Source organism: Mandrillus leucophaeus, unplaced genomic scaffold (genome assembly GCF_000951045.1).
Source record: "Mandrillus leucophaeus isolate KB7577 unplaced genomic scaffold, Mleu.le_1.0 Scaffold1639, whole genome shotgun sequence".
Taxonomy (NCBI): domain Eukaryota; kingdom Metazoa; phylum Chordata; class Mammalia; order Primates; family Cercopithecidae; genus Mandrillus; species Mandrillus leucophaeus.
Genome location: NW_012101631.1, coordinates 160,506 through 180,487, shown reverse-complemented (window position 1 = coordinate 180,487; position 19,982 = coordinate 160,506). Strand labels below are relative to the sequence as shown.

At 36.3% G+C, this 19,982-nt stretch overlaps 1 long non-coding RNA gene across 1 annotated transcript in view; it reads left to right on the top strand.

Moving 5' to 3' along the window:
• The first annotated feature begins 2,068 nt into the window (after window positions 1–2,068).
• Window positions 2,069–19,982, top strand: part of LOC105536840 — a 138,334-nt gene continuing 120,420 nt past the window's right edge. Inside the window, exon 1 of the long non-coding RNA XR_001005632.1 lies at window positions 2,069–2,292. This is a non-coding gene — a long non-coding RNA (uncharacterized LOC105536840). The remainder of the gene's footprint in view (window positions 2,293–19,982) is intronic.

The window sequence follows — 19,982 nt, the reverse complement described above, 5'->3', positions numbered from 1 at the left end:
ATCATCTAAACCCATTCATCTAGAAAGCCAAATCAATTGTGTAAACTTGCCTGTACTCTGTACAGGTCAGAATACAGATTAATTAGACTGCCATAAAAATACTCAAAATAATACGTGACAGTCTGAGGATAATTCATCTATGGTTGGTGTGATGATTCCACGGTAACAGAGACCTAAAATCCTTTTAAGTTGTTGCTCGAATGTCTAATTTAAGTACTGAACCCTGTCATTGTAGTGTAAATGTAGCCATAGAGTGTGTAAATGTAACATATATCAATGAGTGTGTTTGTGTTCCAATAAAACTTTATTTTTGAAAATTGAAATTTAAGTTTTATATAATTTATACATGTCATGAAATATTTGTTTCTTAATTTTTTTAACCACTTATATATGTAAAAATAATTATTTGCTCTCTGATCAAACAAAAACAGACAATAGACAAGCTTTGGCCCTTGAGTTGTAGTTCACTGGCCCCAGCTCCAACTCTAGTAGCTCAGGTTATCATTTCCCTATCTTAGTTAGGCTGGATTACACTTTATGTTGTAAGCATACTTGTTCTAGATTTCGGAGGGGCTTACCCTTGTTTTCCAAGGACATTACAATCTTATCAGCTTCACAACACCATCATTGGACAAGATTTTCTTATTTGAAATACCTTGATGAAGTCTCAAGCAGTGGTCATGTATTTTACTTACTTCAGACTGAGACAGTAGTTTCGTGTGGGTTTACCTTTTAATTCTCCAATATTTTTTGTCTCTTATTACTAGTTTCAATCAATATTTATGTAGTACTTATGTGCCAGTCATTGTTGTAAGTTTATTTAATATGTTACTTTCTCACAACAAACCTATGAAATTAGTACTATTATCTCTATTTTACCTAAGGGGAAACTGAGGCACAGAAGGCTTAAATAACTTGAGCTAATAACGCAGATAATAGATAGCAGAGCTAGGATCCAAATCTAGGCTGCGTGGATCCAGAGTCAGAGTCCACTTTGTCTTTCAAAACAATCTTGGTGTGTTGTTTTCTTAAATAAGAAATGTAGGAATGTTTTTCTCCAAACCCTGAAATATTATGTCAGCCACACAGGACACCTCCTTCTTGTACAGCTAAATTAGTATCACCAGTGTTCTTGGAGACCTAGGATTCCTGATTGAGGGATTCCTGTGCTGCAATGTCTGTGTCCCATATTGTATTTATTTATCAAACAGATCTTCTCATTGCCAGACATTGTTTTAAATGCCTTATACACATTGACTTGCTTAATTTAATCTTTACAACAAGCAATTAACAGATGAAAAAGGTCGCATAACTTTGTAAAGGGCAGAGCCAGATTCCAACCAAGTTAACGTCTTCGATCGCTATTCTTAATCTTTCTGCAGGGTCTGAGTCTCTTTATTTCTTATCGGCATGGGTTTCTCTGTTTCTTGCTTCAGGGACTTTATGATTGGTCACAAGAAATTCTTGACCTTGGTTGGTTTTGACATGGCTGCAACATGCTCTGTCTTTCTGACAGGAATGCATAGCAGAATATCAGGTTCTCCTCAGCCCTGTGACAATCATAGAGCACATACGGCATAGATTTTGTTTTAAAAAATCTCTTTTGGTGTGTGTATTCTTCTTGTTTAAAGTCTGAATTGATATTTGCACACTGCTATAACCTCTCTCATGAAGCATTACCTATTTTCAAAGCTACATAAGGTGCTGTTGTAATCATACGGTTTTGTTGTATACATAATCTCTCTTTAATTAGTCATCATTATTTATTTTCCTTTTGTTAGTTTAATTATAAAAACAACGCATACTCATTTTAAGAATCCTAATAATACAGATCTGTGTGTTGTTGGTGGTGAAAAGTCTCCAGTTTCTTTCATCCCTTTTCTTTATAATTTCCAGCATAATGTCATAGAAATAGATGAAACTCTCAGCGGGCTTATTCTGCGTTCACTGACCATGGTGGTTTGAGGGTTAACTTTAAGAAGCACTCTGTCCTTTTCAGCTGACTGCTACATCCGGGAGAAAAGCGCTATTGCCTGGGAAACTAAGTCACGTGAGAACCTGAGGCCTCTAGGTGCCGGAACCTGACCTGAGCTGGGGCCTGTGCTTCCAGTGGGTGGTGGGGGGCCTGGTGTGCTGGCATCAGGTAAGCGGACTGCCTCGGCAAAGGCTTAAGGACAAGAGACCGGCAGCCTGAACTGGCTGGGGCATCCGGAAGGCTTAGATCTTGTGGCCAAGAGTTCAGACCGTGGCGAAGCGGAGAGTGACATACAGTTGGATGGCGGTGACTGCGTGGTAAGTTGTATTTGAATACCTGGCAGGAGACAAGAAGTGGGGATGAGCTAGGACTCATCCTCCCTTTATTCAATAATTTGCCTTTTTCCAGAGGGAAGGAAGCCAGACCAGCTAGCAGGACGCCAGGGGTGCAGGGGTGGGAGTGCGGGAATGAGAATAGGTGTCTGGAACAGGACAGAGGGGGAGGGGGAGCCTGAGGCGCAAATTCTGTTTCCTTACATGGCTTTTTCTTCTCGTTTTTCTCCTTCTCTCTCACCCTCTATGTCCCCATTATTCTTGTTCTTTCTTTTCCTGGTTACGCATTTTTATTCCTCCAGAGCCTTAATTCGAATGTAAACATTTTGGCGCCTGATCCAGTTCTCTCTTAACTTTCCTGGTATTTGTGATTTCGTGTTTGGTAACATAATAGGACGACTATAGTTAACAATAACTTATTATATATTTCAAAATAACTAAAAACCGAAATTGAGATGATTCTAACACAAAGAAATGATAAATGCTTGAGGTGATGGATATAACAACTACTCTGATTTGATTATTACACATTGTATGTTATAATCAAAATATCGCATGCACCCCATAAATATGTACAACTATTATGTATCCATAATAATTAAAACTTCAAAAACGTTAACCAAATGGCAAAAAATCAGAAGAAGTTATTCAAGTATGGTGAGTAAACGTTTAAAAAGTGACAGCTTCACTAATAAATGCACATGAAAGAACGGAATAGCAGATTATGATTGACAACGGAATAAAAAGATTGTTTATGCCCTGTGTTGTGCAGAGTTTGGGGACACTGGCACTCAATTACAGTATTGTTAAGTGTGTAAATTAGTGTAATCATTTATTGTTGGGCTATTTGGCATATGTAACAAAGTTGAAAACTTCTTAGTCTTTGACCTAGAAATTCTACCCTCAGGAAATTTTTTTCAACAGTTACTACTGAAAATACACACATGCATGCACATACATATATAATGTGTTAATTGCAGCATTCTTTGTAATAGCACACTTTGGAAATAATCTAAGTGCTCATCAATAGTGAACTGGTAAAATAAATTGTGGTATAACAATATGATTGGATAGAATACAGCCCTTTTAAATGGCACTGATTTGGTGCCTGCGAAATAAGTTACAAAATAGGTTTTCTAGTAGTAGTCATAATATTATCAAATGTTTCTTTACAATATATGTGAACACATACTTCTACATGAACAGAAAAAATACTGTAAGAAATTATGAACAAAACAACTAGCAATGAAAATCTCTGGGTAGTGGAATTGTAGCATTTGTTTTTCCTCCCCTCTTCTGCTTTCCTTCTCAACGTCCTTCCCCAACTTTCTCTCTTTCTTTTTTTCTTAAAGATCCATGTACATTTATTTCAACATTAATTTTTATACTCCAAATACCATTTACTTTCTTTTTTAAGGTATTACATATTAAGCAATACACAAGATTGTAAAGAAAAATTCAACCAATACCATTGTTGCCTTAGCTCAGTTTAACAAGTAAAAATTTGATCAATACAGCTGAGATCTTCTGTGTAACCTTCCTTAATTTCATTACTCCAATCATGAATTTGGTGTTTATTTTTTTATGAATAATTTTTTAATTTTTTTACCACGTGTACATTTATATCTCAGAAATATATAGTATTATTTTACTTCCTTTAAAGTCTAATATAAATGGTATACTGTATATATTCTTCTCAACTTGTTTTTAGTCAAAATATGGTTGTGAGCTTTATGTTGATAACTTTTATTAACAGTTAATTTATTTTCCCTACTGTATTGTTTCTAATGTATACCTCTACCACAATTTATTTTTCCATTTTATGAATGACCACTTTGGTTATTTCAGTTTTTAGTACATGTATTTATGTTAATGGACATTGTAATGCATTTCCTTGCTCTATGAATTAAATGATGGATTACTTTGGAAAAGTTATTTCACTTTTTTTTTGAGACAACGTCTCACTCTGTCACCCAGGCTGAAGTGCAGTGGCACAATCTCTGCTCACTTCAACCTCTGCCTCCCGGACTCAAGCAGTCCTCTCACTTCAGCCTCCTGAGTAGCTGGGACTACAGGCACCTGCCACCATGCCTGACTAATTTTTGTATGTTTTTGTTGAGACGGGGTTTCACCATGTTGCCAAGGCTGATCTCAAAATTCTGAGCTCAAGTGATCCACCTGCCTCGGCCTCCTAAAGTGCTGTATGACAGATGTGAGCCACTATGCCAGACCTAGCAATACTTCTATTTTATCAGTTGTAAAATGGGAATAATGGCTACCTAACTCTCAGGATATTATGAGGCATGAATGAAGAAGCTGTGTAAAGAGTTTGAAATAAATTAACTTTCAATGATTGCACTCCTTTCCCATCTTCCTGTCATAAAAGAGATGACTTTGGCCTAAACTGAAAAGCATAACTAGCATACATATTTTTAATTTTTTAATTTTATGTATACATAATAGTTGTATGTGTTCATGAGGTAAATGTGATATTTTGATACAAGCATGAATGGAATAACAATCAAATCTGGGTAACTGGGATACCCATCACCTCAATCAACTATTATTTCTTTGTATTAGGAGCATTCCAATCTATTCTTCTGCTTATTTTGAAATGTACAATAAATTGTTGTTAACTATAATGGCCCAATTGTACTACTGAACACTAGACTAGATCTTCCTTCTATCTAACTGTATTTTTGTTCCCATTAACCACCTGTCTTTATCTCCACCTACCCAACTAAAATTCCCAGCCTTTGGTAACCACCATTCTATTCATTACCTCCATAAGGTGAATATTTTAGTTTCCATATATGAGTGAGAACATGTGACATTTGTCTCTGTTTGCCTGGCTTATTTCACTTAGCATAATTTCCTCCAGTTCCAGATATGCTATTGTAAATGACAGGATTCTATTATTTTTTGTGGTTCAATAATATTTCATTGTGTATATATGCCATATTTTCTATATCCATTCATCCACTGATGAGCACCTAGGTTGATTACATATCTTTGGTATTATAAATAGTGCTGCAATAAACCTGGGAGTGCAACTATCTGTTCAATAGCTAGCATAGAGATCTTTTGAAAAAGTACAGGCAAGAAATAGCCTGTACCCAATGATGTTATTTATGGGCTTTATTGTTTTGTGCAGTGAGTTGTGGTATTAGAAGAAGCTTATCTGGTTTACTACATATATTGTTTAGTTTTCTGAGCCCTTACTTTACCTTCCATGTTAGCATCAGAGAAGATATATTTCCAAAATTACAAGATACCACAGAACTAAGATAATGAAGGAACTATTGTGTACAATCTTTTAGTGGGTGTTAGGTGATCTGATTCCCATTACTATCCCATAGCATCTTGGGTAAATTTTTTCACCTCTGATCAATGATTGGTATCATTGTAGTTGCTAAGGTTCTGTTTTGTTGATGTCTTAGTTTGTTTGGGCTGCTATAATTAAATACCACAAACTGAATGACTTATAAGGAACAGAAATTTATTTTTCACAGTTCTGGAGGTTGGGAAGTCCAAGATCAAGGTAGTGGCAGATTTGGTGTCAGGTAGAGGAAGTTCTAATTAGCTCTCAGAATCAAAGGAGTGAATACCCAAGCAGGAATAGGGCCCTTCTTTGTTTAAGCATGTTAGCAGCAATAATTTTCTACATTTTCTTTCTAAAGTGCTGCTATTAACATGATTTCTCTCTTTGTGTCTCCAAGTTTTAAATTTCTAGTGAAGAGATTCTGATTGCCTAGCTTGAGTCACAGGTGGCTGTGAAGGCAGGTTAAATAACGTAGACATAACCAGTAGGTAATCCTTATGAGCCAGGGAGCCATCCTAATTGTTGTCTAGCAGCATCTACTGTTCTACTCACCATTTTTTGAGATGAATATATGTCAATTTTATTACCAGATGAAATATAATAATAAATTATTTCTGAAGTAGCGTATATGTGGTGGCACACATACGAAATGTTTTTCTTCATTTCTTTCCTCATCTTAAAAATACATCTTCAAGGTACATAATAAACTATTTAAAAAATTTTTAGGTTGCCAGTCACAAGGTGCCTTTTAGTAAGGTACACAATACCTTCTATGAAATATTTTTGCCAGAAAAGTTCACTCAAATCTGATCAAGCCTCTAAATTTAATAATTTATGGGAAATGCAAAGCACAGAATTACATGACAAATGACATCATTGAATGCAGTCAGAAAAATCCAGCCTGTGGGAAACTCTGCAATGCAGATACGGGTTTTTAAAACAAATATATTTAAATAAAAAAAAGACAGACAGGAATTGGAGTAGTCCAGAACACCTACAGATTAAAAAAGAATTAAGAAACATATCAACCACTTGCAATGTATAGAGCTTATCTTGATCCTGATTTAAGCAAGCATATTGTTAAAGACAGATAAGACATTGCTGGTACCAATGCAAGCTAGTATAATGCTTTTGAAAACATTGCTTCTAGGTCCTCTCAGAGAACAAAACTAGGAAATATATGCATGTATACACCCATGCAAATATCCACATCTACATTTATTTTTACATGTATCCTATCTATACCTAACAAATGATACGGCTTTATCGTTTGGCTTACCAATCCCATTTCTAGAAGTTTTCCCTGTAGATATACTTTCAACAATACAATACAACAGTGAATATGCACAGTGAATATGCAACATTATTTATATTTGCAAAATGTTGAAAACAACATAAATACCCATATACACTGTGACACATTCGTACAGTGTGGTAGCATGAAGCTGTAAAAAAGAAAATGGAAGATCGTTATGAGCTAATATGGAGTAATTTCTGCAATATATCATAAATTAAAAGTGTTAAAGGCAAAAGAATATCTGTAATATGTTACCCTTCATGTGATGAAGGAGGTGTAAAATATACATATATATCTGCTTAATTGTGCAAAAGAAATACAGGAAGTCAGAGACTTAATGAGAGGCTACCAGTAGTTAGTGTGTATGGGATGCAAAGAATGAGAGAATGAGAAGGGGATGGTAGAAATGAGGGGGAGCAACAGTTCTGTGAATATACTTTTTTGTGTAGCCATAACACTTAGAGCCATGAGACTGTTTCACATACCCTCCAAAAATAAATAATTAAAATTAACCATGATTTTGCAAGAAACAAAAGTTCAATGCAATTCATTACAAGTGAACCTAGCTATATTACAAATGAGTAATATAACCACACTGAAGGGAGTGGGGAAGAAAAAAAGTAAGCTAACCTAAGTAACTATGGAAAGTACTATTAAAAATGCATACTGTAAGGCTAAAGACAAAAATAAATGTACACAGCAGTTGTACTCTAGTGAAGAAAGTTGTTTTTTACAATGGTGTGTGTTAACAATTTTATAATTACTTAATGGGTATATTAGGACTGAACAAATGTGAGTAATAAGAGATTTCATAAAAGGAGTTACAGACAAGGGAAAGGGAGAAGGCTGAAATGAACTATGTGAATTAGAATCAGAGATATCAGTATAAATGTGTGTATGTATGTATATGTTGTATATATGTATATATAAATATAAATGTAAGAACATTATCAATATGTAAATATGTATATATTAATATATACACACGTGCACACATAAGGATAGATACAGAAATAAATGTAGATGTGGATATTTGTGTGGGTGTATACATACATATATTTCCTAGCTTTGTTAACTGAGAGGACCTAGAAACAATGACAAAACATTAGCTGTGATCATACTTAATGCCTGGATTGTTTTTTCTAAATTTTTTTTACAATAAAAATAATTAGGGCTTTTTGGAGTCACAGTTGATTTCAAGCCTGGGGCAGGGAACAAAACAAGAGTAGCCAGAAACATCTTATGTTGCCAAAACGTGAGGAAGGATCAATAAATGATGGGGGCATGTTGAAAAGACAGGGACAAAGCTTGAAGGAGCTCCCAGTCAACAAATCTGTGATAATTTGAACAAAAAAGTAAATAGTAATAGTCTTGGATTATAATATAATAGATACCCATAAATCTATAGTCATATAAATAAATAAATGAATAATAAAGTTAAGATTTGGGAAACAGCTCTTCTTGCAGATGAATTTCAATTAAAATGTACAAAAGTGGCCGGGCGCAGTGGCTCACGCCTGTAATCCCAGCACTTTGGGAGGCCGAGGCGGGTGGATCACGAAGTCAGGAGATCGAGACCATCCTGGCTAACACGGTGAAACCCGTCTCTACTAAAAACACAAAAAATTAGCCGGGTGTGGCGGTGGGCGCCTGTAGTCCCAGCTACTTGGGAGGCTGAGGCAGGAGAATGGCGTGAACCCGGGAGGCGGAGCTTGCAGTGAGCCAAGATCATGCCACTGCACTCCAGCCTGGGCGACAGAGCGAGACAAAAAAAAAAAAAAAAAAAAAAAAAAAAAAAAAGCACAAAAGTGATGGAAGTAGCTACCATTAAGCACAAACCACAGCAACATTTTTTACAGACAAGAATCATCAATGGATGCTAAAATTAGTGGGTGGAAAGATGAGACATAGGGTATCTGTGTAATCTCAGACTGTCTCCCCACAAGATACGTATTAATTGCAAGGAAAATATAGTAACTTTACAATGGAGAAATCTGGCAGAAACCACTTTAAACCAAATTATTAAAGTCATCGTCACCAGTCACCAATAAAAGACATGTGAACCTTGTGCGCCTTCTGATACTATGCACTGAGAAGGAAATAACATCACCTCCATGGTGTTCTTGCCAAAATTAACTCATGAGGCAACACCACTGTTTATTTATTTTTACAAAGACATTGTGAAAATAACTACTTGGCATACCATACTACTTTAGAGTGTCAAGGTCATGAAAGATATAGAAAGACTGAGGGGCTGTCATTGACTGGAGGAGACTAAGGAGGTATGATAGCTGAAAGCAATATGGGATCCCAGTTTGCAATTGAACCATAGAAAGGAAATCAGTGGGAAAACTGCTGAAATTCTAATAAGATTTGTAGATCAGTTAATAGTACTGTTTCAATGTTAATTTCCTGATTTAAATAGTATTTTAAATTATGATCCTACAGATAATATTAGGAGAAGCAGAAAAGAGTATTCAAGAAAGTTCTGCACTTTTTTACAAATTTTTTGTAATTTTCACCTAAGACAAATTTTCTCAATATTGAAAGATTAAAAAATGAGACAATTGGGAATATCTGAACACTGGATATGTTATGATATTAAATAATTATTAAATTTTACCTGAGGTAATAGGATCATGGTTTTTAAAATAATTGTCTTTAGAGATTAATTCAGAAATATTTACATATGGTATAATATGAAGCATGGAATTTGCTTGGAAATAATAAATGTTGGCTAATGGGTCCAGGAATAGATGAATTAATAATTGTTGAAGCTCAGTAATGGGTATATGGGGGAGTTCATGAATATTATTCTCTCTAGTTTTGTATGAGTTCAAGACTTCCTACAATATGTTGAAAAACTAATTCAATGTAGAAAACTGGAAAATTGCAGAAGAATAAAACTAAAAACCATCTGTAAATCATCCAGGTATTTATAATCAGTGTTACATTTTGATGTGTGTGGTGTATGCATGGGGGATTGGTACTCAACATTTGTTCTACCTTCTTACTATAACTTCATGCACTTCAGGAAAAGGAGTTAAAAGTACAAACTCAAGTCAGATTCCCTGAGTGAGTGTCCCATTATTGTCATTTACTAAATGTCTGTTGTTGAATAGTTCTCTGAATCTTAAGTTCTCTGAATCTCAGTTTCCTCATTTATGAAATGAGAGCAATACTGTATGCTGCCACAACCAGTAAATAGAGGTTGAATATCCCTTATCTGAAATGCTTGGGACAAGAAGTGTTTGGATTTTAGATTTTTTTCCGAATTTTGGAATATTTGCATTATACTTACCAATTCAGCACCCCAATCCAAAAATCTCAAAAGATGTGAATCTTAGAATTGAGGAAATATGGCAGTGCCAACCTCACAGGCTTTTTTGTGACAAGTAAATAAGTTTATAACTGCAAAGTACCAGACGTGGGTATTCAGTAAATATTAGTTACCATTATCATCCTTATTACCATCATCATTACCATCATCATCATCATAAATATGCTACTTAATAGTGCTCATGAAGGCATCTCTGCATATTTGTCCCTTTCAAGTAAGGAAACCAAATTATCTGGACCTCATTGAGGATTTAACAGTCATTACTTCTGGGAGATAGATTTTTTTTAAATTATACTTTAAGTTCTAGGGTACATGTGCACAACGTGCAGGTTTGTTACATAGGTATACATGTGCCATGTTGGTGTGCTGTACCCATTAACTCGTCATTTACATTAGGTATATCTCCTAATGCTATCCCTTCCCCCCCCCCCAACAATAGGCCCCAGTGTGTGATGTTCCCCTTCCTGTGTCCAGGTGATCTCATTGTTCAATTCCCACCTATGAGTGAGAACATGAGGTGTTTGGTTTTCTGTTCGTGCGATAGTTTGCTAAGAATGATGGTTTCCAGCTGCATCCATGTCCCTACAAAGGACATGAACTCATCCTTTTTTAGGGACATTTTTATAATATTCTACATTAATAATGTATAAGAATGTTCATTGCAGCATGGTTGGTAGAAGCTAAAATGTTTGACATAGCCTAAGTGCCCATCAACAGGAAATGGTCAAATACATTGTTGAGGTATTCCCACTGCAATACTATACAATGTTGCAAGAGAATGAGGGAGGAGTAGTACTAGTGTAGTAACATAGAAAGATGTCTGTTATATCGACTAGTAAAGAAAGCAAATCATAGAACCAAATGATAGCACTCAAGTAGGAAAAAGCTTATTTATTTGTGTATTTGCAGACAGATAGATAAATGTGTTCCAAACGTTTAAAAGTGGTTGCTTCTGAGGGATAGGATTCATATCAGAGGAAGTTGAAATGAGACTTTCACATTTTCCCCTTGTATATCTAGGTATGATTTGATTTTTATACTACGTATTATTTTGTATTTAAAATACAATTTTTAAAAGTTGGGCAAGACATTTTTTAAGAGTATGTAAATGTACTCACTAAATTTCCTTCTAAGTAAGTTTTGTTCTTTTAGCGTCTTATTATAGGCATGTACCATGAAACTTAACAATGAAAGAATAAAGTGTAAAACTGTATTTTTGTCCAGGCTACCTTTACAAATTGTGAAGTCCTTGTAGCCAGCACATTTTTGTCAGTCTTCATAGCTATTAGGCCTGTTCATAATGGTACAAGCATACTATTAACATAGCAACATATTGCTATCATAATAACCTTTTAATTCCATTTGTCTCAAAGTAAGATTTGATAAAGGATGTCATAAAAATTAGTCTTTCACATTAAAGTGGAAAAACAAAATTCATTTCCAGTTATAGGGAATTAGGACATTTTATAAGTTACATATGTCCCACAGAATAGATTTTTAAAAGTCTTTTCAAATAATTCATTGTGAAATTTGAGCTCCCTATATTCTGTTTCCCTCAAGTTGATAACTCCCATATACCTCACAAGCATATACCTCAAAAGTGTAGTTTGTACCATCAGAGAATACTCTAAACAACTCTATGCAAATAAACTAGAAAATCTAGAAGAAATTGATAAATTCCTGTATACCTACACCCTCCCAACACTAAACCAGGAAGAAGTCGAATCCCTGAATACAACAAATCAAGTTCTGAAATTCAGGCAGTAATTAATAGCCTACCACCCAAAAAACAACCCAGGACCAGATGGAATTACAGGTGAATTCTAGCAGAGGTAAAAAGAGGAGCTGGTACCATTCCTTCTGAAACTATTCCAGGCAATAGAAAAAGAGGGACTCCTCATGAACTCATTTTATGAGGCCAGCATCATCCTAATACCAAAACCTGGCAGAGACACAACAAAAAAAGAAAATTTCAGGTCAATATCCCTGATGAACATCAATGCGAAATTCTTAATAAAATACTGGCGAACTGAATCCAACAGCACATCAAAAAGCTTATCCACCACGAGCAGGTTGGCTTCATCCCTAGGACGCAAGGCTGGTCCAACATATGCAAATCAATAAACTTAATCACATAAACAGAACAAATGACAATAACCACATGATTATCTCAACAGATGCAGAACAGGCCTTCAAGAAGTATTAACATCCTTCATGCTAAAAACTCTCGATAAACTAGGTATTGATGGAACGTATCTCAAAATAATAACAGCTATTTGTGTCAAACCCACAGCCAATATCATAGTGAATGGGCAAAAGCTGGAAGCATTCCCTTTGAAAACTGGTACTAGACAAGGATCCCCTCTCTCACGTATTCAACCTAGTATTGGAAGTTCTGGCCAGGGCAATCAGGCAAGAGAAAGAAATAAAAGGTATTCAAATAGGAAGAGAGGAAGTCAAATTGTCTCTGTTTGCAGATGACATGATTGTATATTTAGAAAACCCCATCATCTCAGCCCAAATCTCCTTAAGCTGATAAGCAACTTCAGCAAATTCTCAGGATACAAAATCAGTGTACAAAAATCACAGGCATTCCTATACACCAATAATAAACAGAGAGACAAATTATGAGTGAACTCCCATTCACAATTGCTACAAAGAGAATAAAATATCTAGGAATACAACTTAGAAGGGGTGTGAAGGACCTCTTAAAGGAGAACTACGAACCACTGCTCAAGGAACTAAGAGAGGACACAAACAAATGGAAAAACATTGCATGCTCATGGATAGGAAAAATCAATATCATGAAAATGGCCATACTGCTCAAAGTAATTTATAGATTCAATGCTATCCCCATCAAGCTACCAATGACTTTCTTCACAGAATTAGAAAAACCTACTTTAAATTTCATAGGAAACCAAAAAAGGAGCCTGTATAGACAAGACAATCCCAAACAAAAAGAACAAAGCTGGAGGCATCACACTACTTGACTTCAAAATATACTACAAGGCTACGGTAACCAAAACAGCATGGTACTGGTACCAAAACAGATACATAGATGAATGGAAAAGAACAGAGGCCTCAGAAATAACATCACTCATCTGCAACTATCTGATCTTGACAAACCTGACAAAAGCAATGGGGAAAGGGTTCTCAATTTAATGAATGGTGTTGGGAAAACTGGCTAGCCATATGCAGAAAACTGAAACTGGACACCTTCCTTACACCTTATACAAAAATAAACTCAAGAAGGATTAAAGACTTAAACGTAAGACCTAAAACCATGAAAACCCCAGAAAACCTAGGCAATACCATTCAGGACATAGCATGGGCAAATACTTCATGACTAAAACACCAAAAGCAATGGCATCAAAACCCAGAATTGACAAATGGGATCTAATTAAACTAAAGAGCTTCTGCACAGAAGATATCATCAGAGTGAACAGGCAACCTACAGACTGGCAGAAAAGTTTTGCAATCTATCCATCTGACAAAGGGCTAACATACAGAATCTACAAGGAACTTAAACAAATTTACAAGAAAAGAACAAACCCATCAAAAAGTGGGCAAAAGGTATGAACAGATACTTCTCAAAAGAAGACATTTATGCAGCCAATAAACATATGAAAAAAAGCTCATCATCACTGGTCATCAGAGAAATGCAAATCAAAACCACAATGAGATACTCTCTCACGCCATTTGGAATGGCGATCATTAAAAAGTAAGGAAAAAACAGATGCTGGAGAGTATGTGGAGAAATAGAAACACTTTTACACTGTTGGTGGGAGTGTAAATTAGTTCAACCACTGTGGAAGACAGTGTGGTGATTCCTCAAGGATCTAGAACCAGAAATACCATTTGACCTAGCAATCGCGTTACTGGGTATATAACCAAAGGATTATATATCATTCTCCTATAAAGACACATGCACATGTATGTCTATTGCAGCACTATTCACAATAGCAAAGACTTGGAATCAACCCAAATGCCCATCAATGATAGACTGGATGAAGAAAATGTGGCACATATACACCATGGCATACTATACAGACATTAAAAAGGATGAGTTCATGTCCTTTGCAGGGACATTGATGAAGCTGGAAACCATCATTGTCAGCAAGCTAATACAGAAACAGAAGACCAAACACTGCATATTCTCACTCATAAGTGGGAGTTTAACAATGGGAACGCATGGACACAGGGAGGGGAACATCACACAAAGGGGCTGTCAGGGAGTTGGGGGTTAGGGAAGGTATAGTATTAGGAGAAATACCTAATGCAGATGACAGGTTTATGGGTGCAACAAACCACCATGGCACATGCATACCTATGTAACAAACCTGGATCTGCACATGTATCTGCACATGTATCCCAGAACTTAAAATATAATTTTTAAAAAGTGTAGTTTGGTAACAAGTCTTTTCCTAGTGATCTGAACCTGAAATGTGACTTTACAATCCCCCTCAGGCCCCATACATCAAGCAGAGAATTTTAATTTTAAATCTAAACTTGAACAGTCTGGAATTTCTTTCAGTTGTCAACATAAATGTAATGTATAGTTTCTAAATATATTCTAAAACAGGTGTTACCATGATTAATATTATGGTATTATTAGTTTTTGTTATTTTGTGCTTTGAGAACAAACAGCCCTAAAAGCTCAGTGACTTACAATAACAAAGATTTGCTTCTTTTACACATTACTTGTTAGCTCTGGAGGTGTTCCCTATATCATTTTTGTTCCAGGATCTAGTTTGGAGGAGCCCCCCAATCTGAGACAAACTATTTGTAGAATGAAAAGAAGAATGATGGACTCATGCAATGCCTCTTAAAACATAAACATGACATATGTCAATATCAAGCTTGACATCCACAGCGCAAGAATCTATAATCCTCTTATAGGGAGAAGTAACAAATAATTGGGAACATTAACACAATATACTGCAATGATTTTGCCACATTATAATAATTTTGAAACATAATCTTGTAAGTACGTATACCTTAATATACATGAATATATGAATAATAAAAATCATTCCAGAGAATTTTGCAATGTATTATTTCAAAAGGAACTGTATGTTAGAAAAACAGAAATCAAATGAATTTTGACTATAAATTTCATAGACTGGTTCAACATGATATCATAATTATTATTGAGTAATTAGTAATCATTATTCAGATCAGTAAAATTGATATGATAATTCAGCCATTTTTCAAAATATACAGATGTTTTTATCTCCTATTTATCTCTGAACTACAACTATTCCTGTGTATTAATATCTATTTAATGGAGTTTGAGGAAAAGAATAATTACTCAAGAAACACAATGTTAAGAGCAGGGACCTTGTTTTTTAAATTTGTTTTGTTTTGAAGTATTTCAAATTTACAGAAAAGCCAAAAGGAATAATACAAAGAATATTCTTAACAGGTTATCCCAGTCACCAATGAATATGCTTATCATGGGATACTACTCACCAGATTCACATTGTTAATCTGGTTAATTTTGGCTAATCCACCCACAGATTTTCTGAACATATATATGGCCTTCCCTTTTGGGAAAATGTACAATTTTCTTCATCTGAACATTCTTCATCATGCATTTATGAGAAAGAAGAACATATTTTTAAATTTTACTTTAGGTTTGAGAGCACATGTGCAGGTTTGCTATATAAGTAAATTGCATGTCACAGGGGTTTGATGTACAAATGATTTTGTCACCCAGGTAATAAACATAGTACCCAATAGGTAGCTTTTCAATCCTTACCCTCCTCTCACCATCCACCCACAAGTAGGCCCCAATGTCTATTATTACCTTCTTTGTATCCATATCTACTCAGTGATTAGCTCCTACTTATAAGTGAGAGCATGTGATATTTGGTTTCTTGTTCCTGTGGTACCTTGCTTAGGGAAACAGCCTTCAGATCCATCCATGTTCCTGCAAAGGATATGATCTCATTCTTTTATATGGCTGCATAGTATTCCATGGTGTACATATACCACATTTTCTTTATCCGGTCTACTACTAATGGGCATTTAGGTTGATTCCATGTCTTTGCCATTCTGAATAGTGCTGCAGTGAACATATGCATGCATGTGTCTTTCTGGTACAGTGAATTATACTTTTCGGGGAAATATACCCAATAATGGCGATTGCTGGGTCAAATGCTGATTCTGTTTTAAGTTCTTTGAGAAATTGCCAAACTGCTTTCCACATTGGCTGAACTAGTTTACATTCCCAGTAGTGGAGTGGATAAGTGTTCCCTTTTATCCACAACCTTACCAGCATCTTCTATTTTTTGACATTTAATGATAGCCATTCTGACTGGTGTCTGTTTGTGGTTTTGATTTGCATTTTCCTAATGATTAGTGATATTGAGCATTTTTTCCATAGCTTGTTAGCCACATGAATATCTTCTTTTGTAAAGTGTCTGTTCATGTACTTTACCCAGTTTATTAAAGTTGGGGTTTTTTTTGTAAATTAGTTTAAGTTTCTTATAGATGCTGTATGTTGTTATAGATGCTGGATATAGATGCTGGAAAGTATACTTTGCAAATATTTTCTCCTAGTCTGTAGGTTATTTACTATGTTGATAGTTTATTTTGCTGTGTACAAACTCTTTAACTTAATTAGGTATCTTACCATTTTTTGTTTTTGTTGCAATTGCTTTTGGCGCCTTTGTCATGAAGGCTTTGCTAGGTGCTATGTTGAGGACGTCCAGAATGGTACTTCCTAGGTTATCTTTCATAGTTTTTCTAGTATTCGGCTATACATTTAGGTTTTTAATCCATCTTGAGTTAAGGGGTCTAGTTTAAATCTTCTGCATGTGGCTACACAGTTTTCCCAGCAACATTTATTGAATATGGAGTTCTTTCCACATTTCTCATGCTTGTGTATTTTCTCAAAGATCAGATAATTGTAGGCACATGGCAACATTTTGGGGCTCTCTATTCTGTTCCATTGATCTATGTGTCTGTTTTTGTACTAGTGCCATGATGTTTTCATTACTGTAGCCTTGTAGTATACTTTGAAGTCAAGTAGTGTGATGCCGCCAGCCTTGTTCTTTTTGCTTAGGATTGCCTTGGCCATTCAAGCTCTTTTTGTTGTTGTTGTTGTTCCATGTGTATTTTAAAATACTTTGATTTAATTCTATGAACAATGTCATTAGTAGTTTGACAGTGAAAACATTGACTCTGTAAATTAGATTGGACACTATGGCCATTTTGACAATATTGATTATTCCTTTCCATGAGCATGGAATGTTTTTCCATTTTTTTTTTTTTTTGACATCTCTTATTTCTTTGAGTAGTGTTTTGTAATTCTCATTTTAGAAGTCTTTTGCCACCTTGGTTAGTGGAATTTCTAGATATTTTATTCTTTTTGTGGCTATTGTGAATGGAATTACATTCTTGATTTGGCTCTCTGCTTAGATGTTGTTGATGTGTAGGAATTCTACTGATTTTTGCACATTGTTTTTGTACTGTGAAACTTTGCTAACCTTGTGTATCAGATCAAGGAGCTTTGGGCCACAAACTATAAAGATTTCTAGGAATGGAATCATAGTGTTTGCTAACAGGGTTAGTTTGACTCCCTCTATTCCTATTTGGATGCCTTATATTTCTTTCTCTTGACTGATTGCTCTGCCTAGGACTTCCAGTACTGTGTTAAGTATGAGTGGTGAGAGAGGGCATCCTTGCCTTTTTCTAGTTCTCAAGGGGAATGTATCCAGCTTTTGCCCATTCATTATGACTTTGACTGTGAGTTTTTCATAGATGGCTCTTACTATTTTGAAACATTTTTCTTCAGTGCCTTTTTTTGTTTATTATTGAGGGTTTTTAACATGAAGGATGTTGGATTTTATTGAAAGCTTTTTCTGTATCTATTGAGATAATCATGTTGTTATTGTTTTTAGTTCTGTTTATGCAGTGAACCACATTTATTGATTTACATATGTTCATCCAATCATGCATTCCAGGGATAAAGCCTACTTAATTGTGGTGGATTAATGTTTTATTTTTGTTTTTAATTCCGGGGTACATGTACAGGATGTGCAGGTTTGGTACATAGGTAAAACATGTGCCATGGTGGTTTGCTGCACGTATCAATCCATCACCTAGGTATTAGGTCCAGCATGCATTAGCTATTTTTCCGAATGCTCTTCCTCCCCCACCCCACTGGCAGGCTTCAGTTTGTGTTGTTCCCCTCCTGTGTCCATGTGTTCTCATTGTTCGGCTCCCACTTATAAGTAAGAACATGTGGTATTCGATATTCTGTTCTGGCGTTAGTATGCAGAGGATAATGGCTTCCAGCTCCATCCATGTCCCTGCAAAGGACACGTTCTTGTTCCTTATAATGGCTGCATAACATACTATTCCATGATGTGTATGTACCACATTTCCTTTATTCAGTCTATCATTGATGGGCATTTGAGTTGATTCCATGTCTTTGATATTGTGAAAAGTGCTGCAGTGAGCATACATGTGCATATATCTATGCAATAGAATGATTTATATTCCTTTGGGTATGTACCCAGTAATGGAATTGCTGGGTCAAATGGTATTTCCAGTTCTAGATCTTTGAGGAATTGCCACACCGTCTTCCACAATGATTGAATTAATTTACATCCCCACCAACAATGAAAAGCATTCCCATTTCACTGCAACCTCACCAGCAATTGTTGTTTCTTGGCTTTTCAATAAACACCATTCTCACTGAGGTGAGATGGTAACTCATTGTGGTTTTGATTTACATTTCTCTAATGATCCGTGATGTTAAGATTTTTTAAAAATATATATTTGTGGCAAGATGGACGAATAGGAACAGCTCCAGTCTCCAACTCCCAGTGCAACTGACACAGAAGACTGGAGATTTCTGCATTTTCAACTGAGGTACCAGGTTCAACTCACTAGGGAGTGCCAGACAATCAGTGCTGGTCAGCTGCTGCAGCCCGACCAGCGAAAGCTGAAGTAGGGCAAGGTATTGCCTCACCTGGGAAGCACAAGGGGGAAGGGAATCCCTTTTCCTAGACAGGGGAACTGAGACACACAACACCTGGAAAATCAGGTAACTCCCACCCCAATACTGCACTCTACCAAGGGTCTTAGCAAACGACATACCAGGAGATTATATCCCACACCTGGCCGGGAGGGTCCCACGTCCCCGGAGCCTCCCTCATTGCTAGCACAGCAGTCTGCTATCTAACGGCAAGGCAGCAGCAAGGCTGGGGAAGGGGTGGCTGCCGTTGCTGAGGCTTAAGTAGGTAAGCAAAGCCACTGGGAAGCTCGAACTGGGTGGAGCCCACAGCAGCTCAAGGAGGTCTGCCTGTCTCCGTAGACTCCACCTCTGGGGACAGGGCATAGATAAACAACAAAAACAAAAAGCAGCTGAAACCTCTGCAGACACAAACGACTCTGTCTGACAGCTTTGAAGTGAGCAGTGGATCTCCCAACACGGAGGTTGAGATCTGAGAACGGACAGACTGCCTGCTGAAGTGGGTCTCTGACCCCTGAGTAGCCTAACTGGGAGACATCCCCCACTAGGGGCAGACCGACACCCCACACCTCACACGGCAGGGTACACCGCTGAGACGAAGCTTCCAGAGCAAGAATCAGACAAGTACACTTGCTGTTCAGCAATATTTTATCTTCTGCAGCCTCTGCTGCTGATACCCAGGCAAACAGGGTCTGGAGTGGACCTCAAGCAATCTCCAACAGACCTACAG